This window comes from Dendropsophus ebraccatus, chromosome 4 (assembly GCF_027789765.1).
Source record: "Dendropsophus ebraccatus isolate aDenEbr1 chromosome 4, aDenEbr1.pat, whole genome shotgun sequence".
Taxonomy (NCBI): Eukaryota; Metazoa; Chordata; class Amphibia; order Anura; family Hylidae; genus Dendropsophus; species Dendropsophus ebraccatus.
Window position 1 is genome coordinate 57,131,431 of NC_091457.1, and position 23,906 is coordinate 57,155,336.

Below are 23,906 nucleotides of genomic sequence, written 5' to 3' on the forward strand. Positions count from 1 at the left end.
ATCTAGTGCCAAAACAAAGCAAGTGCTGGTTTATGTAAGGATAATGGTTGCTTTGTTGGAGTCCTGCTTATTTGTACTATAAGGGGAGTTAACGCGTTAGTGTCAGAAAAATTGTGTTCTAACATGTCAATAGTTAAAGCTTGCAACAGGTCTCACTCCTGAGACCTGCTGAGATCCTGAGCTATAGCTATAAGAAGCATGCTCCACTCACAGGACTTATGAGCATTACTGATGTGTGAATAGGTACTTATAGTCACACAATAGTAATGGTAATGTCCTTTGAGTAACAAGAATTTTTTGCTAATACTTTGCTTTATTAAAGTAATATTTCTATGTAATATAACTTTATTAGAATAAATGTATCATTTCTTAGCCACCATTCAATTGTCGTTCATCAGTAAGGGCAACACAGATCTCTCTGCTGTGACCAATGTTTGTGTAGGAACTGTAGGGCTTTCCTGACCCCCTGCACTGGTCAGGATCCCATTCTGTATACTGTATACTCTTATCTAATCAAATGCCAGAAGGGCCGATGCCCTCCGGGGGGGCGGTCCCGTGCTTCTCCTGACCCAGCGACTCCTTTCCCCTACCGTAGGGAATAGGAGTCACCGGGCCAGGAGGAAGACAGGATCGGTCCTCTGTCCTCCTGGTCTGTCCCTCGTATGATGCGCGGCTGCCGGGGGTTTCACGTCCTATCCCCGGCAGCGCTAGGACGTGACACCCCCGGCAGCCGTACATCATACGGGGGACAGACCAGGAGGACAGAGGATCGACGGGGGAGCGAGTTGTTAGGTGAGTTGTTTTTTTTACTTTATTTCTTTCTATCTGCTTTTCGGGGGGAGAGAGGGGGGCCATCTATAAAAGGGGGGAGAAAAGGGGGCCATCTATAAAAGGGGGAGAGAGGGGGGCCATCTATAAGAGTAGGGGAGAGGGGGGCCATCTATAAGGGGAGGGGAGAGGAGGGCCATCTATAAGGGGAGGGGGGAGAGGGGGCCATCTATAAAAGGGGGGAGAGAGGGGGGCCATCTATAAAAGGGGGGAAAGAGGGGGCCATCTATAAAAGGGGGGAGAGGGGGACCATCTATAAAGGGGAAGGGGAGAGTGGGGCCATCTATAAAAGGGAGGTGAGAGGGGGGCCATCTATAAGGGGAGAGGGAGAGGGGGGATCTATAAGGGGAGGGGGAGAGGGGGCCATCTATAAAGATGGAGAGGGGGCCATCTATAAGGGGGGGAGAGAGGTGGCCATCTATAAGGAGGGAAGGGGGCCATCTATAAGGGGGGGAGAGGGGGCCATCTATAAAGGGAGGGGGAGAGGGGGCCATCTATAAGGGGGTGCAACAGGGGGAGAGGGGGCCATCTATAAGGGGGGGAGGAGGCCATCTATAAGGGGGTGCAACAGGGGGAGAGGGGGACATCTATAAGGGGGCAACATAGGGGGTGAGGGGGCCTATAAGGGGACAACATAGGGGGAGAGGGGGCCTATAAGGGGGGGACAACATAGGGGGGCATCTATAAGTGGGACAACACAGGGGGCCTTCTATAGGGGGGCATGCATAAGGGGACAACATTGGGGGGACAACATAGGTGGCCATCTATAAGGGGGACAACACAGGGGGGGCATCTATAATGGGGACTACATGGGGGCGTAGATAATAGGGCATGCAAAGAGGGGGGCATATACTATAGTGGACTAAACAGAGGAGCCATCTATAAGGAGGGGCTACAGAGAGGAGGGCCATATACTATAGGGGATGCACAGAGGGTGTCATCTACTATAGGGGAACTACACAGAGGGGGGCTCTCAAGTAGATGCACATAGAGCCATTTATATGGAAGGCTGAACAAGGGGCCACCTATAAGGTGGCTACATAGAGGGGGGGCATATACTATAGGGGATACACAGAGGTGGACCATCTATAAGGAGGCTACATAGAGGGTGGCATATACTATAAGGGGGTCCCATAGAGTCAGCCTACCCACTAAATGAGAGTGTAAAGCAGCCAATACAGATGTGCAGTTTGTAGAGAGATGAGGATGGTGCCTAATATGTTTGTCTGGCAGATTCTGTGGATTTGTGGCACGGTATAAGTTCTAATGGCCCAGGGCAGATGGAGAAGAAAATGAAAAGGGAAGAACTCTGATCAGAGAAGACATCCCCTGTGAGTCACCTGATGTAACTGTACTGTAATGTATATGGTGTACAGAACCTGTGTGGAGCTGGGTCTACCTCTATATAACTGTATGAGGTGATATTGGTCTTTTTAAAGTAGATTTTATTTAGTAGCATTGGCGACATTAGTCAGCATGCGGTGGTATTAGTCAGTATGCGGAGGTATTAGTCAGTATGCAGTGTTATAAGTCAGTATGCGGTGGTATTGGTCAGTATGCGGTGACATTGGTCAGTATGCGGTGGTGGTGTTAAACTCAGCACAGTGACCGGGGCCAGAAGCAGTTTGTCTCTGTACACTGTGTAGTGGTGAGGACCTGTAACTGCAGCTCAGCTACACATTACAGAGACAGAAGATTCTGACCCCATTTACTGTGTTATTATCTGTAATTCCAGTCATGGCCGTGATGATACAACATGTAGCCATGCTGCACTCACAACATTGTTTCATAACTTTTCACTGTGCGGTGAGTGGGCCTGTGTGCTCGGAAATGCCAGGGCTGATTTTCAGTCCCGGTCCGGCCCTGATTCTTATCTTATATACAGTATCGAGGGGAGGGGGGGGGGGCTTTACATGGCACAACAAATTGAGTTGTTGGGCTGCAAGAATGATTTGTGTGTATTCCGTGCAGCCCTGAAAACTGACTGCACAGAAATAGACATTTTATATATATATATATATATATATATATATATATATATTTTATTTGTTCTACGCTCATCAAGCTGCCAGTCTTTCAGTGTTGCTCTGCTCCCAGCCCCTCCTCCCAGGATATTTCCCAGGATTGGAGCCAGCTTTTCCCCGGCACCAGGGGTGGGGTAGCTGGGAGCGGAGCAACACTAAAAAGTCAACGGCTTGATAAGTGAAGTGCAGATCAAACAAAGCACTTTGCCTCGTTTAGATAAGCGATTTACTCATCTCTAAAACCCAGGACACCAAGGCTAATAACATTATTTGACCACATATCTCACTTTCACACGACCTTCCCTCTACCAAACTTGGGTCCCCTGCAAAAATGCTCGAGTTTCCCATTGACTTTAATGGGGTTTTTTACTCGAAACGAGTACTCGAGTATCAGTGAATATTTGTCTTGAGTAATGAGCACCAGAGCATTTTAGTACTCGCTCATCACTACTCACAACCTGACGTCATATTTCCTCTGCCTTATGACTGAATACCACCATATTGTTATGTACTAAACCACTGTATACAGACCAACATTACCCCAATACAGTTACAACTGTACGGGTATACATACAGTGCAGGTACATCAAGGGACACTCACAGGTGACATCTTCTCTGGTCATAGTATTCCTCTTTTCTTTTCTTCTCCATTCTATGCAGACCGGCATGATGATTTCTTCCAGCCACGACTAGATACAGGATCTGTTGGACAGGTTCTGCACTTTCCAAGTGTCCCAGAGTCAACTAAATAGTAATAAGTCCACTATTAGTTCAGTAAATGTACAACTAGTAACCAGTAAGTATAGTTACCTAGGGCTGGGGGGCTGGAGCTAGGGCTGCCCCCAGTAGGTATAGTTGCCCACCAGTAGATATAGTTGCCCCCAATATAGCTGCCCCTATTAGGTATAGTTCCTCCCAGTAGAGCTATCCCCATGAGGTTTAGTTGCTCTCAGACAGGGCCAGCGTCAGCACCCGGCTTACCTGGGCAAGTGCCAGGGCCCACAGCACCCCTAGGGGCCCAGTCCCACTAGGGCTGCTTTCATTTCTCACTCAGACTGGCTTGTACGTTGGGAACATTCACCTCCCTGCCCGGCCAGCCAGCGTCTCTTCCGTGCTGTGGATCAGCCTGATCTGCACTCCCTGCACCTTTCAGCTGATCAACTTCCCCTTATCAAAAATAAAAAAAAAATGCAAATTCTCACCTGTCGCATTGCAGTCCTGGGGCACTGACTTGCCCGCCAGAGCATTAAATATCCTGGGGCTGGAGGAGGAGCCAAGGAAACCCAGCAGCGCCGGTGACAGCAATCAACTATGTAATGATGCGTGCTGTGCAATGGGATGCCTGTGGAGGTCTCCTTACGTTCCCTCCTCTCTCCCTGTTACGCTGATCCCTGCCGCCTGTTTTCCAATGCTGCATTTGATCAGGTTCCGGCCCACTATGTGTCATTCTCTCACCGCACACAATATCCTAAGGAGGCGTTCTTAGGCATCCCACTGCACGGTACGCACCATTTGGTGAGTCATTTGGCCAGGCTCTGTCATTTTAGTTATGTTAGATGGACAATAACAAAAATGACAAATCTGGATTTGCCGCCCTCATCAGAGTCTCTAGTATATGCCGCCTGAGGTGGAATCCTCATTCCGCCTCATGGCAGAAGCACAGCCAGCTGCTGCTAAGGCAAGTGAAATCATGGCATGCATCAAAAGAAGAATAGATGCTCATGACATTAATATAGTTTTTCCTCTATATAAATTACTAGTCAGGCCACACATGAAATATTGTCTACAGTTTTGGACAGTGGTATAAAAAAGGACATGACTAAACTGGAGAGGGGGCAGAGGAGAACGGCCAAGGTCATTAGGGGAATGGGTAGATTACAATAGCAAGGCTGTGGTGTTTTTCGTTTTGACAAAATGATGTCTTAGCATAAATTTTATATTAATAGCACATATATTTGTGCATCCCTGGCTGAGCGATTATCAAGCCATGTAATTTTGTAACATTGACTAAGCATATACAGTATGCCAACTCAAATATGTTTTATTATTAGGGGGTGTAGTTAGGGGTACTAGTGGAACCTTTTGGGCCTTTTCGGCTTTTGTAACCTTGAACTGACTGGTACTCCTGTGTTGTGACATCATCCTTTGCACAATTTTTTATATTGTGACTGTATATTGTATATTGTGCAATAACTCATTCTTTATGATGTGTATTTTAATGTATTGTCAGGGCTGTCAGTGTGGACTTTGATGTTACTCTGAGGGGGTAACTTGTTAAGCTGGCTTAGGTAGTCTTATAGGTAAGCTATCTCCAATAGGTGGCACTAGGGGGCCTATTCACTGTAAAGCCATTTTTTTTCTCTACATGTCCAGCTTTAGAAATAGTGGGATAATTGTTGATAAATTAAATTTTAAGACTTTTTGTGTTGTCTCCTTCTTTCATTAGCAATCGAACCTCTGTCCATTTTGATTACAGTGGAGAACATTATTAAAGGCTTCCAATATGTCAAAAGAGAACTTAATTACATGCACCAGTGTCCTAATGTCCTAAGGATTGTTTTTTCTTTGATTGAGATTTAATTAGACCAAACCAGTGCTAATGCCATTACATGAGGCCCTACCGGTGGAGAGGACGAATATGTATGTAAGAGGGACCAGGGAAAGCTGTGAATATCTATGTATTAATAGTACTAGAGAGTTCTCCTGATTCTCCATCTACTGTATGAATATATATCTTCTATTCTACAAGATAAGAGAAAACAAAATCAAAACATGGAACTGCTTACATTTTGAAATAACTAACCAAATGTATTAATTGTCCAATCTGGTTACATTTTCTTAAATTATACAAACATACTTAGGCTGCATTCACACTACGTATATTTCAGTCAGTATATTTCAGTCAATATTGCAACCAAAACCAGGAGTGGATTAAAAACACAGAAAGGATCTGTTCACATAATGGTGAAATTGAGTGGATGGCCGCCATATAACAGTAAATAACTGCCATTATTTCAATACAACAGCCGTTGTTCTAAAATAACAGCAAATATTTGCCATTAAATGGCGGCCATCCACTCAATTTCACCATTGTGTGAACAGATCCTTTCTGTGTTTTTAATCCACTCCTGGTTTTGCTTGCAATACTGACTGAAATATACTGACTGAAATATACATATACTGACTGAAATATACGTAGTGTGAACACAGCATTAAAGAGAACCAATCACAGGGTGTTTGATTTTTTTTTTTTTTTAATTCTTTCATTTAATTACAATTCAGATTTTTTTTCCTTAGTATTCTTCATAATTTTTGTGCCCACATTTAGTTTATAATACAATTTTTTATGGGCTCTTTTGAAAAGAGCCCACATCTTCCCAGCACGCAGAGCGCCAGGATGGGATCCCATAATCCTTTGCCTGTCGCTCTGTCAAAACACAGTGATCTTGTGTTATACAGGGTCACTTAAGCCCTTGCCGCAATATGACGTTTGGGAAACATCATGTAAATCAGTTAGTTCCTGCATAATGACATTTCCCAAACGTCATGCTATCCCTGCCTCCCCCCACTGTGCCTAACAGCGATCTGGCAGCGGGAGGAGGCTATCTCACACAGCCTCTTCTTCCTGCCACTGCCTGGAGGGAAGCAGTGCTCCCTCGGGTAGTTAACCCCCAGCGTCTATGGGGAATCTGCTCACTCCGACTCCGCACCCCCTTCACCCTCCCCCGAGCCTCACGCTGGGTTATTATACGCTGCCTAATGCAGGGGTCTGATCGTTTGAATCAGCTGTCAGTGTTCTGACAGCTCATTCACTCTATAATATATTACAGCACTGATCATGTGCTGTAATGTATTATAGGTGTACCTGCAAAAGTTAAAACACACACACACACACAAATACATACATACATAAATAAATAAATGCACAAATAAATAAAATAAATACATTAATAAATTAAATAAATAAATAATAATAATAAATAAATATGCATATTCCCCATCCCCCTTTTATAAATGATCCCCTACAAATGAGATACATATATTTTGGTATTGGCACATCCGTAATGACCCCGTCTATCAACCCATTACATTAATTATACCATCCGATTAACGCTGCAAAAAATAAAAAACAAATCAAAATGACTATTTTTTGTCAATCCCACCCCCTAAAAAATATAGATAAAAGCTATCAAAAAGCACATGTACCCAAAAGGTGTACCACTAAAAACGTCAACAAAAAAAAAGCCCCAACATAACTTCCTTGGCGAAAAAATAAAAATATTGCTGCTTTTACAATATGCAAGACACAAAGTTTTTATAGCATAAATGCCATAAATTACAATAAAAGCTATATAAAATGGATATCACTGTAATCGTACCGACCTGATGAATAAAGATAACATGTAATGTGTCACGTATAGTAAAAAGCGTACAAAAAATGATAACAAACAGCTGCTAAATTGTGTTTTTTATTCATACCAGTGATCAGGGTGTCACTTGTCCCCCAGAATGGTACAGATGGAAAAGTCAACTTGCCTTACAAAAATATTTTGGCACCGCAAGGCCTCTGTGACATGGTATACTGGCTAAAAGAAAAAACTGAAATAAAAAAAGACCCCACAATTCACCAGGTCTCTGTCATGTCTGCGGCCAGGTGACGCACTGCAGCCGCATATGGGGGATTTCTAGAAACATTGGAATAAGGGGAATCAATAGTGAGTGGTATTTCTCAGTTAGTGTTTGCTGTGTTAAAGGAAAAAAATAGATTAAAATAGAATATCAACCCCAAAAAAAAAAATAATTTAATTTCCCCTCCAACTTGCTTAAAATTTTTGCAAAACACCTAAAGGGTTAATAAACTTATGAAATGTTACTATGAATACTTTGAGGGGTGCAGTTTTTACAGTGGAGGGTTAACTAATTGGGGTAACTTATGGGGTTAACTAAAATTCAGGCCCCACAAATCAGAATTTGAAATTTTCATAAAATGTAAAAAAAATGCTGCAAAATTTCGAAGTCCTCTAACATCATAAGTAAAAGGAAGTTCACCAAATTATGTCACCATAAAGTAGACATGTTGTAGATGTTGCATTAATAATTAGTTTATGTGGCATGACTATCTTTCTTAGAAAAAGAAAATTTTGAATATAAAGAAATGTAAAGTTTTGTGCAACTGTTGTGTTTTTTTTTTTACAAAAAACTACTGAGTGTATCAACGAAGGTATACCACAAACATAAAGAGGTATATGTCACGAAAAAATGATCTCAGAATAACCGTGATAATTAAAAGCATCGCAGAGTTATCACCACATAAAGAGAGACAGGTCAGATTTGAAAAATTGGCATTAAGGCCAAAACAGGCAGAAGATGCAAGGGGTTAATTACATGATAGGTTCTCTTAAATGAAACTTTAGATAAGAGGAAGGTAATCTATCTGTCCTGTACAGTATACAGTTGTCCCTCAACATACAATGCCCCCAACATACAATAGATTCAACTAACGATGGCTACCAAGGAACCAATCTGTTGTTACAGCAGCCCGAAGTCTCTGTGGTTTCCCCAATAGATCTACTTCCCCAGGCTGCCATAGCCAGGCTGTACTAGTAGATCACAGATAATTCAATAAATTGCAATAGCTAACAATTGTGGCAAAGGGAATCCTACTTCCTTATAATGCTGTCATAGTAAATGCACAATAATAGAGGTAAACGGCCAAAACCCAAGTCTTCTGTTAATCGTAGCTGTAGATGAACAGTGTCAGGAAATAAGTGTTGTATCTGTGCAGTGTACATTAACAGGAATGTGTTAGAGGATATTTCCAATTTAATGTGTCATTTTTATACAAGGAATATTTTCTTTTGATAAAATAAGACATTTCTAGTCTTCGGTCACATAAAGTATTTCTTTATACAATTGTAAGAATGTGCAAAATAAAAATAACATTTTTATATGCTCCAGGGTAACAGGAACATGGTCAGGAAAGGAATAACCGGAGTGTGTTTAGCTACACATTTATATCCATTAAAAATAACCATTTTAAGTCCATGAATTATATCCTACTGCAGCAATAAAGCAACACTTGTCCACCAATAATAGTCATTATAGATCAATAAATAGCATCAAATGTTAATATACTAAAATTAGAAGTAATATGGTTGACAGCAGTTTATCCATAGTCATTTAAAGCGAGAACCTCAAACCTTATATTTAGAATGGAAACCTTTGTAATTTTGGGGTGACAGTTTAGTTTTAATTTGTAGGCGTCTTTATTTTGGTAGCCCGTAATTGTGGGCCTGGTTTTATTTGAGCTGAGGCTGGCTGCGGAGCTGCTAAGTACACAGCATTTGCTGAATGTTCCTATTTTCTCTAGTTAAATTTAGACATTGTAAGGGTAGGGCGGATTTACAAAGCCTCCTCTGACCATGGAGCTCTGAGGGTCCTCTGTTTACCACAGTCTGGAAGTCGTGTGACTACTGGAATCTATGGGAATGTGTTTTTATATTTTAGACCTTTTCCACCTGCGTCAGCATGAACGCAATCATTAATATATTAGATTTCTTTTTATAGGATTAAATATGTGGAAATAATGTATATCATGGGTATAAATGAACCTGTGTTGATTCTTTATGACTCAGCATATCAAGATCTTAGGTTACTCAGATTCAGCATATTGGCCCTGATGCCAGATTCCCCTCAGATGCAGTAAGAAAAATCTAATTCAGTGTTAATAGTCAAATAAATGTTACCAAGTCAGTAGAAATTCCAGTCTAACCTATTTTTAATAAGTAACATTTAAAAAAAAAAAGGAATTTCCTTTAATTTTGATTTTATTATGTAAGCATTTGGGCTTGCTTTTTTAAAATGATCAACTTTGCCATATGCTTGACAAAGTTAATCCCTATCCACAGTATCCACACGATACAGCATAAGTAAAAGATTGCGTAAGGGTCTGACTGCTAGGGTCCCTAGGATCTACGTAAGTACTCCCCATTAGTGCATAAACCCTGCAAACCCAGCTGAATAGACCTGTGGGCCATGTAAGCATTCCATCTCTCTTCGGCAGAATTAAAGGAAATAGAGATTGTTGTGGAGGCCTGTACCTCTAATCATTGGGGTTTTTGGATTCCCTGTGCTCGAAATTTTGAGGAGGTCCCAGCAGTCAGACCCTTTGCAGTCTTTTAGTTGTGCTGTATCTTGTGGATACTGTGAAAAGGGCATAACTTATCCTGCTGGGTATACCCCTTTAAAGGGGAACTAACAGCAGGTTAGAGGAATTTAACCTGCTCATAGCTCCTTATTGGACATTGGGCGCTGAGGATGAAGGTATGTGTCTTGTAGTGAGCCCCAGGATGATGTTCTAGCAGTAGGACGGCCAGTCACTTGCTAGATGCAAGTATGACGTCGCTCCTTGTGGTGGGTGGCCATGGCACAGCCGAACCTTAAGAGTTTTGTCATGTGACGCCAGTGCCTGGTGGGCACACAGGTGTGATGGCAAGCCTGCTTTTAGAGGATAAGGCCGGTTGTACCATTCTCCGCTGTGGTCGGTGACCTGTCGGGCTGCTGCAGGGTCCCCTGGGATTATGTCACATGTTAGGGGATAGGGGAAATGTCCCAAGGTTGAGGTGTAGTGCTGTGCAGGTGGTAGCGAGTAATCACAGACCCAGTAATAACGTTGACTTGCTTTACTCTTTATAAATGTGCAGCAGGTAATACAACGAATCTTCAGGTACACTTGATCCAGTTCCAATAAATACACACACATAGAACCACCAGATCTGTGGGATAAGTGCTGATAGGATGTAGTAGATTTGATAAAGTTGTACTGAGGTAGTATAGCGGAGGATGCCGTGAGAGTCTCAACCCAATTAGTAATGTGCTATGCCGCGAGGTTGGTGTGGTGTGGTGTGATAGGTGACACAGGCCCCAGACCCTGTTACCTGGGTTGAGCGGAACAGTTAGGGTTCCTACGTACGCCCGCATTGCAAGATGGAGTTCATCAACTTTCTTGTAACTTAGCTCCACCCGGATCAGTTGTTAGCTGTTTGGCTTTTCTGCGGAGACTGTCCTGCACTGTACTGACTCCTAGTCCTTGGCGTGGGTTGAGGTTATCTGTAGGCTAGTCTTCTCCTGAAAGGCTTAACAGTGCATCACACAGCTTGTGCGGTGCTTCAAGAAAAAGGGTTGTGTGAGCTGTCTGTTCTGCTTCCTACCCATGAGGGGTACTGACTAAGAACTAACTTGTAGAGGGGACCTGGCAGAGGGCCAGGGCTCAGGTAGAACCACTTAGGACGCAGCTCAAATAGCTCTTCTTTCTCCTCCAAAGCTCAGCCAAGACCCCCCTCGCCCAAGGGACTAACTTCCTAACCATGCGTGTGCTGTGTTGTGGTTGGGTGAAAAGAGTGCAATAAGAGAACGGGATAAAGAAGAGACAATAGCGCAAAGGAAAGAAGAAATCCTACTGGACAACAGAATCTGGTGCATACAGAAACAATGACCTTTTCGTTTACTTCAGCCGTGCAGTTTCTAGACCTTAGTTACGCACTATAGTGACATCTAGTGGTCATCTTCAGCAACACAACAGCTATAGCAAATTCACAGGTAAGTACAGACTTTTGCGAGGGGTGTAAAGAATAGCAACACCCACACTGGGACACCACATGTCTTACTTTCATTCTCTAGTACCGCCCCCACCCCCACCCCCGGGCACTGATCCGGCCCCCTCCATTGACAATCATTAAAAGGTGCAGTGATTCATCCCCGGTTGGTCCACCCCCCTAAAGATTAGATTCATCTAACCTGCTGATAGTTCCTCTTTAATGGCATATAGTTTTTTTCAGATCAAGTAGACAACATTTTTTATTTTTAATCATAAATTTTCATTCAGATTGCTAGCCATGTCGCTGAGTTGATATGCTTCTCCTGAAAAAAAAAATAAATACTGTCGGCTGGAAAAGACATCCCAAACTGCTTACATGGCTACATCACTATGCATGCAGTGAGACTATTCATGCCTCTGTTGTAGTTGTCTGTGGCTGCAATAACCTAAAAAAAATATTTTTTTTATTGCTGCTATTAAGTGTCATAAAGGTGTGGCCAGGAAAACTTCAGTGCCCTGACCACTCCTCTATGACACTTCAGAGCTACAGCAATTTTTTGTTTGTTTAATAATTGCAGCCTTGGACAACTACAATAATGGTGTGAATAGTCTCACTACCTACATAGCCATATAGCCATAGAACCAGTTTGAGATGTCTTTTCTATCTGTTTCCCTTTAAGATAGAGCAGCATTTTTACTGTGTTATCTGTAAGTTGAACCATCATTCCAGATATCCTATAATTTATCATTTATCAGGTATCACTAATGTAAAAAGAAGAGATATTACTGTAAATACATACATATTTAATTTGTTTTTGATTATTTATTAAGAACAAGGGAATGTGTTACGAACTAACATAGGACCTCTTAGTGCATAATGTACCACTTAATGGAAGAAGACACAGTAATATACAAATGGTATTGAATAGAACATCCGACATGTCTATTAACATTTCAGACTTGTTGTTTCACTGAACACAAAAAGTTAGTTGAGTGAACCAAAAAAGCTATCTTTATGGCAGTAAAATAATCGACTCGTTCAGTGAAAAAAAAAACAATTCCATTAATGGGGTACTTCGGTGCAAATTGTTGTGTTTTTTTTTTTCAAAACTGGTTTCAGAAAGTTGTATATATTTAAAATTTACTTCTATTTAAAAATATAAGCCTTAAGCACTTAAGCACTTCTGTATGTCCTGCAGGAAGTGACATTTTATTTCCAGTCTCACACAGTGCTCTCTGCTGCCACCTCTGTGCGTGACAGGAACTGTCCTAAGCAGTAAAATATTTCCATAAACAACCTCACCTCCTTTATACAGTTCCTGTCACTGACAGAGGAGGTAGCAGAGATCACTGTGTAAGACTAGATAGAATACACCACATTCCCCCCCCACCCTCCCCCCTCTCCCCTCTTCTCCTTATTCCTCCATTGTTAGTGTGGGCCCTCTGCCTACCTTCATTTTTGCTCACGACCACTAGGCTTCAAAGTTGCTATAGAGTTATTGTAACTCGATTGCTCCCTATTGCCATTGTGTATATGTACACCTTTATATCAGCCTTGGGGCCTAATTTAAGACCAGTATATTTGTATTGTCATTTTTATACAGGATGCATGTTCTCGGTAAGCAGTGATTTCAGGCTCATTGGTATTTCCTTCAATGTGACAATAGTATACAGTAGTTTGAATCTACAGTTTTACATCTTCTATCCAGGGAACTGTTCATGGGATGTAATGTCACTCACACTGCCATCATAGTTACCTATAGGGTCCATGGCATAAACCTACTTATAAGTCACTGTGTGGTGCACTTTAGCTCAAGTGCAAAGCTCCATCCTAATATGTACTCCTACCTCCTATGTCTTCCTACTTGCTGTAGCTGGCAACATAAGAAACGCTTTTTGGTGATCATGAGTGGTTTCGGGTGTCTTTATTTATTATTTAAAAAACAAGAAATTCATTATAAGTTTGACTCACCACTCTAATCCACAGGGAAGATCAGACTGATTGCATCACTTGGCACAAGAATTAAAAGCCAAAGTGATCAATATTCTACACTCACTGGGGAGGCAGCGGCTCAATCAGAATTCAGATTAAAAGCCAGGTTTTAATGATCTGCACTTCGTTTTCTATATCTCCATGGGAAGGTGCTAAAGCTAACCAGTGGAGGGGTGGAGGCAGGAATGACCCCCAGAACAATTACAACTTGATAAGATGAGTAAATCAGAATAATGACATCATCTATATTCCATTACAATACTGAACACCCAATGGAATACAGCACTTATTGGTATTTGGGGTATTGTGCTAAAAGGATCTGCTACTGATGCTTTTGATTGCTTTAGATTTATTGATAAAGTGAATGATTCAGCTAACGGATATAGAAATTTTAATTGTCTGACCTATTGTATGACGAGGAATATAGGCCATGATGACACTCATATCTCATTAATGCCAAATGATATTGATCCATTCCTTATTAGAAAAGTTTGCAAAGTTGTTAGATGGCAACTAGTCCTAATTACAATGAAACTCATTATACTGTACATTTTTCACACATGCTGTATAAGATTCCATTGCACTTGTTGGTATGTTTAGCTTTCCAGAAAGTATTTTAAAGACCAAGAATTTTATGATTATATGAGAGAAAATTACATTCCTAGTTTTATAATGTAATACTAATTGTTCACTTCATATAGCCACTTTATAGACACTCTCATGGAACTGTAAAGACATTTTCTTTGAGTGTTTGTGGCATCATGTTAGCCGTGGTTAAGATCCCTCTGGAGCACTAAGAAAAGAGGCACAATGAAGTTTTATTTCTTTCCACATCTCGGAAATATATCTTTTCAGATAGGAAGGGGTGGGTGCAAGTCCCACTGATCCTGTTTTTGGCATTTATAAACTACACTGTTTTGCTGACATTGCACAAGTTCTGGGGAGCAGCTTGAGTGGTCTTCTGCTAATTTTAAAGGGATATTCCACTCAGATATAGCTTTTCATATGTTGCTGCCCATGGTGACACTAACAATTCATTCCATACTTGTTATTATCTATTATGTCTCCTTCCCTTAGTTCTGAGCTGCTGCTTCCCGCTAAAGACACAAAAACTATGTGTGAGATTTTTTTCTCCGTTTCCCCCTCCTCTTCCCTTCCTTCCAAAAAGGCTCATCTAAACAAGTACTTGACTGGCTTTATTGGCAACTTTGTAGGTTCTTTGTAATGCTAGGAAGGTTAATCTGAGGTCAAGTTGTTGATGAACTCACTGGGGGAGATTTATCAAAGGGTGTAAAATTTAGACTGGTGCAAACTGCCCACAGCAACCAATCACAGCTCAGCTTTAGGCAGTGCTGAAAGGAAAGCTGAGCTGTGATTGGTTGCTGTGGGCAATTTACACCAGTCTAAATTTTACACCCTTTGATAAGTCTCCCCCACTGTGATTATCCCTCTTGCATTACAAAGTTGCAGATAGGGACTTGTTTACATCTGCTCTCTCTGAAGGGAGGGGGAGGAGGAGGAGGAGACAGAGAGAAAAGCTCACACTGTCTTCAGTAAAAAGCAGCAGCTCTGAACTGTGGGAAGGAGAACGAATAGATAATAACAAGTATGGAATGAATTGTTAGTCTCCCCATGGGCAGCAACAAATGCAGGGGTGTTGCAAGAAATGGCTGGGCCCCATAGCAAACTTTTAATCCCCCCCCCCTCCTGACTGACCACCAAACCGTCAAGTGGGAGGGCTTTCAGTTGAAGGGACATTTACAGATCCCAGGAGGCATGCCCAGCCCCCTGGTGCTGCAAATGATGACAGCTCAGGGGGCCCAGTGTATTGCAGGAGCAGGCCACGGGGATGCTTCATTGGTAGTTACGCCCCCAAACATATGAAAAGTTTTGTTTAAGTAGAATACCCCCTTAAGCCCAGTTCTGACTCTGAACTGGTGGCAGAATCTGACTACCAATCACAGCGACAGCAGCATTTTACACCATAGATACTGTAGTCAGTAATAAGGGTTCTATAGGGTTCACAGGTGATGGGGACAACTAATGTTTGTTATGGCAGCCAGAGGCCAAATCACAGCTACAGAGACCTGTGGGCGCAACCGCATGCAGGTTCTCACAGGCTATAACTGTTATTGTAATACTGACTGATTATGTAAGGCTCACGCTCAGTTCACTAATGAAACCAAACTTGTGTGACACAGTAGGAGTGGAGTGTGAGTACTGATTATGTAAAGTGCACGCTCAGTTCACTAATGAAACCAAACTTGTACAACACAGTAAGAGTGGAGTGCGACCACTGATTATGTAAGGCGCACGCTCATTTTATTAATAAAAACTAATTTTTATAACACAGTAGGAGTTGAGTGTGACCACTGATTATGTAAGGTGCACGCTCAATTCACTGATCCCAGTAAATTGTTGTAACTCGATAGGAGTTTAGAGTGTCCAGTGAGTGAATAATATGGTCTGCGTCTTCACTGGTCCCAGTGAATTACTATAGGCACCCAGTTAATTGGTTTACTGGACAATTGGTTGACAGCTACAACAAAAAATCACCCACAATATACCCTTCTATCCTCTCCTATCCTCTCTGTTGCTATATCGCTCTGTTAGTCTCTCTCTGCTCTGCTGTAACTGCATGCTGCGATCCTGCTCTCTCCTCCACACGCAGCTGACTGGCCACCTCCATAAACGAACCACCTTATATAGAGAGTGAGAGGGATGTGCTGACACAGAGGGTCAACCTGCAGCTGATTGGACGGGCACAAGGGATTTCTCCCACCCAGTGACAGTCTAGACAGCTAATATGTCATGTTTTTTGCGAATACTGAAAATTCCGACTTGGAATGTCCAGACAATAAGAGGATATAGAAAAGGAGAGAAAAGCAAGTGATGGATAGCATCAGAAGGAAAAATGGAGGAAAAATTTAAGCATGATATAGAGAAGTGGAGTAAATGGATTAAAATAAATATAATAAATAAATATTAGCAATTAATAGGAAAACAGGGTACCCCCAAAGTAACTTACTAATGCCACTGATGCCCTACTGGATTGTGCCACCATCCACTAACTCCAAGGTTCCACTGTGTCCTATTGAATTGTGCCACTGTCCCCTGATGATTTGCCACTGTGCCCCTAATAAACTGCATCCGCATTCCCCAATGAACTGAGCCACTGTCTCAAAGATGAACAATGTCCCTAATGTACTGTACAGTACCACTATACCACTCCCTATGTAGTCTGTCACTGTCCTGTAATGTATTATCCCCCCACATCCAAATGATCTGTATCACTGTCCCCTAATGATGTGCCAATGTGCCCCTAATAAACTGTGCCACTGTGCTTGTAAGGAACGGTCCCTCTCATATACCATAAAGTGATAGATAGATAGATAGATAGATAGATAGAGATATTTAAGCGGAATTTTGCAAGACAGGGTCAGTTTAATAGAAGAATTACTTGGCAAATAGTTACAATCCTTACTGAAGACAGATAAATCACCACCTTATGAATTAAAGCCTATACTGCCCTTATTCATAGCATTATTCATAGCACAATTCTGTGAATAATGGCCTACAGGTCTGAAATGCGTGCTGGAATTTTCTCTGTCTCAGGTGTGGATTTTAACTATTTGTCAAATAAGTCTTCCATATAATTGGAACTTATTCTACTTTTATTTACAAGCCACTACCGGGCACAGCCAGAATCTAAAGTTTTAGGGTAAAGTAAAATGTGCCCTCCATCTCTCTTTCTTCTTATAGTAAGACTTGGAAGAAATAGCAGTTGTGTGGTCTGTCTTCATGGTAGCTATGCCACTCTTTACAAGTTTACCTCTTTGTATGCAGGTTGCAAACAATATAGCCTGGCTTGTTAGCTTTTTGGGATACCGATTAGGACTGAGATTGCTTTTATGGCTGTAATACTGTAACAGAGTTTAGGGCTTTGCCAAAGTCTCTTTTAGGAAGTTACTTGTTAAGATCTTGTAAACTTAGAAGACTAGGGAGGCTACCATGAGGCAGGGGTCCTATCCAATTAGTATTCTACTCTGCTGGAGGGGCTCTAACCACTTTGGAGTCACTGGCAATAAACGTGGAAGAACAACCTGTACTCATGGCTATGAAGATGTCCAGGCCCAGGAAACTCAGAAGGAACCAACTTTATTGCCATTTCCCCTCAATGTACCATTCCACTGTCCTCTCTTATGGGCTGTACTGTGTCACTCACCCCATAATATTTTGTCCCCTAATGTAATATGCCACTGTCCTCTAATGTAGTGTGCAAATGTCCCCTCTAATGTACAATGGCACTGCCACTGTTCCTGTAATGTACTGTGCAGCTCTTCTCTGATGTACTGTGCCAATGTCCCCCTAATGTACTGTGCCACTGAATGTTGCCATAGAATGTTGACTTGCAATGTTTGGCATAAAATGTTGACATAGAATAGCGGCACAGAATGCAAGCTAGGAAAATATAATCTTGGCAGAGAATGTAAGCTTTGAATGTTGACATAAAATGCGGGCCTGACAATGATGGCATAGAATGTTGACATAGAAAAGATGGCATAGAATGTTGACATAAAATGTTGACAGAACATGTTGACAAAGAAGAATGGCATATAATGTGGATATAGAATGTTGCCATAAACTGTTGACATAGAATCTTAGCATTGAACGTTGGCATAAAATTTAGACTAAGAATGTTAACATGAAGTTGCACAGAATGTAAACCTAGAATGTTGGCATAGAATTTAGGCTTAGAAAGTTGATTTGATTGTAGTCTTAAAAAGCTGTCATAGAATGTAGATTAAGAAGCTCCCCCAGCCGGCCCATCGGGCAAGCGGGGCATACGGCAGGCGTACGCCAGGGAGAAGGGGCGAATCTGCACCTTCTCCCTGGCGTACGGATCAGACGTACACTTCATAAATATCCCCATAATGTTGGCATAGAATATGTGCATAGAATATTGACACTGTATTTCAATATAATGTTGACATAGAATGCTGGCATAAAATCTTGGCTTAGAATGTTGACATAGAGTGCTGACTTATCATTTCGGCATAGAATGTAGGCTTAGAATTTTGGCATAGAATGTTGGCAAAGAACCAAGGTGCAGTATTTTTTCCTAGAATAGTGGCATAGAATGCATGCATAGAATGTTGGCATAGAATGTAGTCCTCCAAGGATTTATCCTTTAAATTTTGATGTGCCCTTAATTTTAAGACCGATACTTCAATTACACGCCAGTGTTTCACAAGTCAGTCTGTTTCTTTTTGTTTCCCAATCCTTTCAGTTTCTTCACATAGCTAACTGCTCTTATATACTATATGCATAGGATTTATTGATGATAAAGGGGAAAATTTCCCATTTGTAGCGGATTCTCATGAAGTAATTCCCGAACTCTCCAATTCCCTTTGATAGACTAATCTGCCACTGTAAACCCTACCCCATGCTTTAGGGTGTTTACTTAGGATGAATAATTCACCATCAGAGAAGATCTGACATTATCAAAGACCTCATTAATTGGTTTGCTTTGGGTTTTCACTGAGTGTTTTGTAGTAGGGAGTTGGTGGAAGCCTGAAGCATTTAAGATTAATAGATGTTTTATACAGATGGGAACTTTATCAGTATTGAACCACAGTGCCTCATTCATTTACATCTGGAAACTTGAATAAAGTAAACCTTGCAGTCAGCGCAGAAACCCTGAGGGCTCAGGAAATGTATCTGTAGATCCACCTAACAAATGGATTAATACAGTATATATGATATCACAGGCACTTTGCATCCTCCTTGTTAAAGAGAGAACTGAGGTCATGACTAGGAGGGGGCTGGTGCACTTAATGTCTACAGAACTATAATTAAAGTGAATGACACAGAACCACCTTTACATGTTCTACATAAACTGTGCTCTGCAAATTAACAAGATATGCTGCTGTAAAATGGTAAAAGTCAGGCATCATGACACATTGTATGACAGCAGTAGATTTGCAGTGTCTAACAGAGGCAGCAGGTTTTCCTGCCTGTTTCATTAGAGAATTGTGATTGGCAAAACAGCACTTATAGACCTATGATGTGAACAAGAATCTGTAAACATCAATGTGGAATATGTTGGTAATAACAAGTATATAAAAAATTAACTAGGGACAAATGAAATTGAAAGCTTTCACAGTGTATGCAATGTTTGGGCTTTTTGAACAGATTTCTTTTTTTTTCCCAGTAAATTAACCCATAAAGGACAAGATGGCCTTAGAAATTATTCTCCTCTGACGTCATCACGCCTGCCGGACGTCCTGTCCCCGCGGCTCGCAAGGTGGAGCCAGAAGAGGAGGAGGAGAGCTTCTGCCTGCAGCCACAGCGCGGATTAGGTGAGTAGGATGATTGTTTTTTTAGGGGCAGAGCAGGGGGCATTATTAGTTCATGGGGGGCACCTCTGGGGGCATTATTAGTTCATGGGGGCACCTCTGGGGGCATTATTAGTTCATGGGGGCACCTCTGGGGGCATTATTAGCTCATGGGGGCACCTCTGGGGGCATTATTAGTTCATGGGGCACCTCTGGGGGCATTAGTTCATGGGGGCACCTCTGGGGGCATTATTAGTATATGGGGTACCTCTGGGGGCATTATTAGTTCATGGGGGGCACCTCTGGGGGCATTGTTAGTTCATGGGGGAACCTCTGGGGGCATTATTAGTATATGGGGGCACCTCTGGGGGCATTATTAGTTCATGGGGGGCACCTCTGGGGGCATTATTAGTTCATGGGGGCACCTCTGGGGGCATTATTAGCTCATGGGGGCACCTCTGGGGGCATTATTAGTTCATGGGGCACCTCTGGGGGCATTAGTTCATGGGGGCACCTCTGGGGGCATTATTAGTATATGGGGTACCTCTGGGGGCATTATTAGTTCATGGGGGGCACCTCTGGGGGCATTGTTAGTTCATGGGGGAACCTCTGGGGGCATTATTAGTATATGGGGGCACCTCTGGGGGCATTATTAGTTCATGGGGGGCACCTCTGGGGGCATTATTAGTTCATGGGGGAACCTCTGGGGGCATTATTAGCTCATGGGGGCACCTCTGGGGGCATTATTAGTTCATGGGGCACCTCTGGGGACATTAGTTCATGGGGGCACCTATGGGGGCATTATTAGTATATGGGGTACCTCTGGGGGCATTATTAGTTCATGGGGGGCACCTCTGGGGGCATTGTTAGTTCATGGGGGAACCTCTGGGGGCATTATTAGTATATGGGGGCACCTCTGGGGGCATTATTAGTTCATGGGGGGCACCTCTGGGGGCATTATTAGTTCATGGGGGAACCTCTGGGGGCATTATTAGCTCATGGGGGCACCTCTGGGGGCATTATTAGCTCATGGGGGCACAGCAGGGAACCCTACATACAGGGGGCATCCCACATTCCTACTCGCTTTACTGCACACAACACCAAACAGCGCAGATACTTTGGGAGCCTACAGGAGGGAGAAATGAAAGGAAGTTGCTAGAAATGTGCGGAGCCTAAATTGTTTGTCTCGCAGGTTCTGAAGAGATGAAAAGTAGCTGGAAGGAATCATCATGGAGGACTGGACTGGATGGAGAGGAAGAGGGAAAGTGACGCCTCAGATCAAAGAAGACGTCACCTGTGAGTCACTGTATGACTGTTTTCTTATTTTGTAGAACATTATTTAGTAGGGGTGCCCCGAGGTAATTTTTTTTTTCAAGGGGTGCCCCGAGGTGGAAAAGGTTGGGAAGCACTGTAATAGATGATAGATAGATAGATAGATGCACTAGCATGAGGAATGTCCCAGGAACCTTGCTCATTTAATCATAGCAGCGAGGCCTCTGATAATCGGCTGCTGAGGAAACGCGTTAACACGTTGGGCCACAAATACAAGTCTGAAGAGCACCATACGAATGCATTAAAAGGAAGTACAAAGTTTCTTCAGTAAAAAAAAATTAAAAAAAAACAATTCAAATTTTTTTAAATTTGGGACAAGGACTGTGCAATATAATGTGACTATAAGTTAACACCGACAAATTAGTGCAACTGAGATACCTGAGGAATATAATAAAACACGAGGTACGACTGAATGGTGAATAAGTCTGAGGTGCAATAGGACTAAATAGTCCAGAGCAGAGGCGTGTGTGATCATAATATAATTAGGGATGAGCGAACCGGCTGAGGTTCGGATGAACCTGAACTCTCGGCTTCTGATTCCCGCTGTCTGCCCGCTCTGTGGAGAGTGTGGATACAACCTTGAGGACCGTCTAGGCGGTCCTCAGGCTGTATCCACCCTCTCAACAGAGCGGGCAGACAGCGGGAATCAGAAACCAAGAGTTCAGGTTCATACGAACCCGAACCTCAGCCGTTTGGCTCATCCCTAAATATAACATAGTTGTAACAGTAAAAAAAAAAAATGCTACATATGAACTGTGTCATAGAGACTTTTGGGGGGGGGGGGAAACGCAACATATGACACAGTATTATGCAAGGTGAATGGTTATGAAGATAAAAATGTGTTTGGTGATAGATAGATAGATAGATAGATAGATAGATAGATAGATAGATAGATAGATAGATAGAAAAAGAGGAATTTAGCAAGATAGGGACAGTTAATACTGCCCTTATTCATAGCATAATTCTGTGAATAATGGCCAACAGGTCTAAAATGCATGTTGGGGGTTTTTTTTCTATCTAAGGTGTGGATTTTAACTCTTTGTCAAATAAGTCTTCCATATTAATGGAACTTGATTTCTGGATTTCACTTATTCTACTTCTGTTTACAAGCCACGAGTCAAAAGCTTGTAAGGTAAGGTAAAATGTGCCCTCCCACTCTCTTTCTTCTTATAGTAAGACATGGAAAAAAATGCTGCTTATAATTAATTACTATATCCTGGGCCTCATAGATCCTGTATGCCCCCCCCCCCCCAATACTCACCTGGCACTTTGAAAATTGTTTGCGCTTACACCGTTTCCCCCACAAGATCGGAAATGTGATAATTTAATAGATTGGGCTATTATGAACATGGCGATACAAACTATGTGTATTTATTTTTATTTATAAAATTGGAAAAAGGGGGGAGATTCAGACTTTTACTAGGGGAGGGGATTCTTTATTAATAATTTTTTTTTTTTACCCACTAACTAGAAGTCCCCCTGGGGCACATAGCAGCCGGGATCACTGTGGTTCAGAGTGGGGTTTTCACGTGGCTCCCCTCTGAACTCCCCTAGAGGAGCGTACATTTAGGCCCTGGGCCGTCTAGGGGTTAAGACTGAGGTTGAGCTTTGCCAAAGTTACTTGTTAAGGTCTTGGACTAGGGAGGCTACTGTGAGGCAGGAGTCCTATCCAATAAGTATTGTACTCAGCTGAAGAGGCTCTAACCACTTTGGAGTTAATGGTGATAATCTTTATAGCCAGCCGTTGGGGTTCCCCGTTAGGTAGGGGTTAGTTGCAGCGAGGTAAGTTCCAAATTGTTCCAAGCAGAGTTGCAGGTCTTGAAGAGGCATGGATAGCATTTAGTCCCTCAGTAGTCTCACACGAGGTGCACTAGCCAGACATGGCTAGAGTACAGGAACACTTGAAACAAAAGATATTGTGGTGGAACCCAGCATGGGGTCCTGGCCAGCTAACCAGGCGCAGGAAAGTTTTCAGCAGGAACCAACTCTATTTCTCTTACTAACACTAAGAACTACACCATGCATATTGCACACTCCACCTCTATTTATAGACATCCTAGAGGTTGTTGATTGGTGAAGACATGGGGAGACTGGAAAAAAAAAACTTTTGGGTAAGCTTTATAGGGATTGGATGACAAATTCGACAACCAGCTGGTGGCAAACAGGAGAAGACATGTGCTCAGAAAGCAAATTGAATGTGAGACAGAGGGTCACATTGCCATCTACTCCTGCAGAGGTAGCAGCAGAGGGAGCAGGAGACAGAGTGGATTGCAGGGAGGCCAGTTTTCATCACTTCCTGGAAAAAAAAAATTCCCTATCCGAAGGACACCTTTAAAGGAGAAGTCCAGCGAAAATTTTTATTAAACTATTGTATTGCCCCCCAAAAGTTTTACAAATCACAAATATACACTTATTATGGGAAATGCTTATAAAGTGTTTTTTCCCTGCACTTACTACTGCATCAAGGTTTGACTTCCTGGATAACATGGTGATGTCACGACCCGACTCCCAGAGCTTTGTGGGCTGTGGCTGCTGGAGAGGATGATGGCAGAGGGCCACTGAGGGACACAGGGCACTGGAGGGACCCACACAGCTCTGGGAGTCGGGTCGTGACATCACCATTTTATCCAGGAAGTAAAGACTTGATGCAATAGTAAGTGCAGGGAAAAAAGCACTGTATGTGCATTTCCCGTAATAAGTGTATATTGGGGATTTGTATAACTTTTAGGGGGCAATACAATCATTTAATAAATATTTCCGCTAGACTTCTCCTTTAAGGTGGCTGACAATTCAGC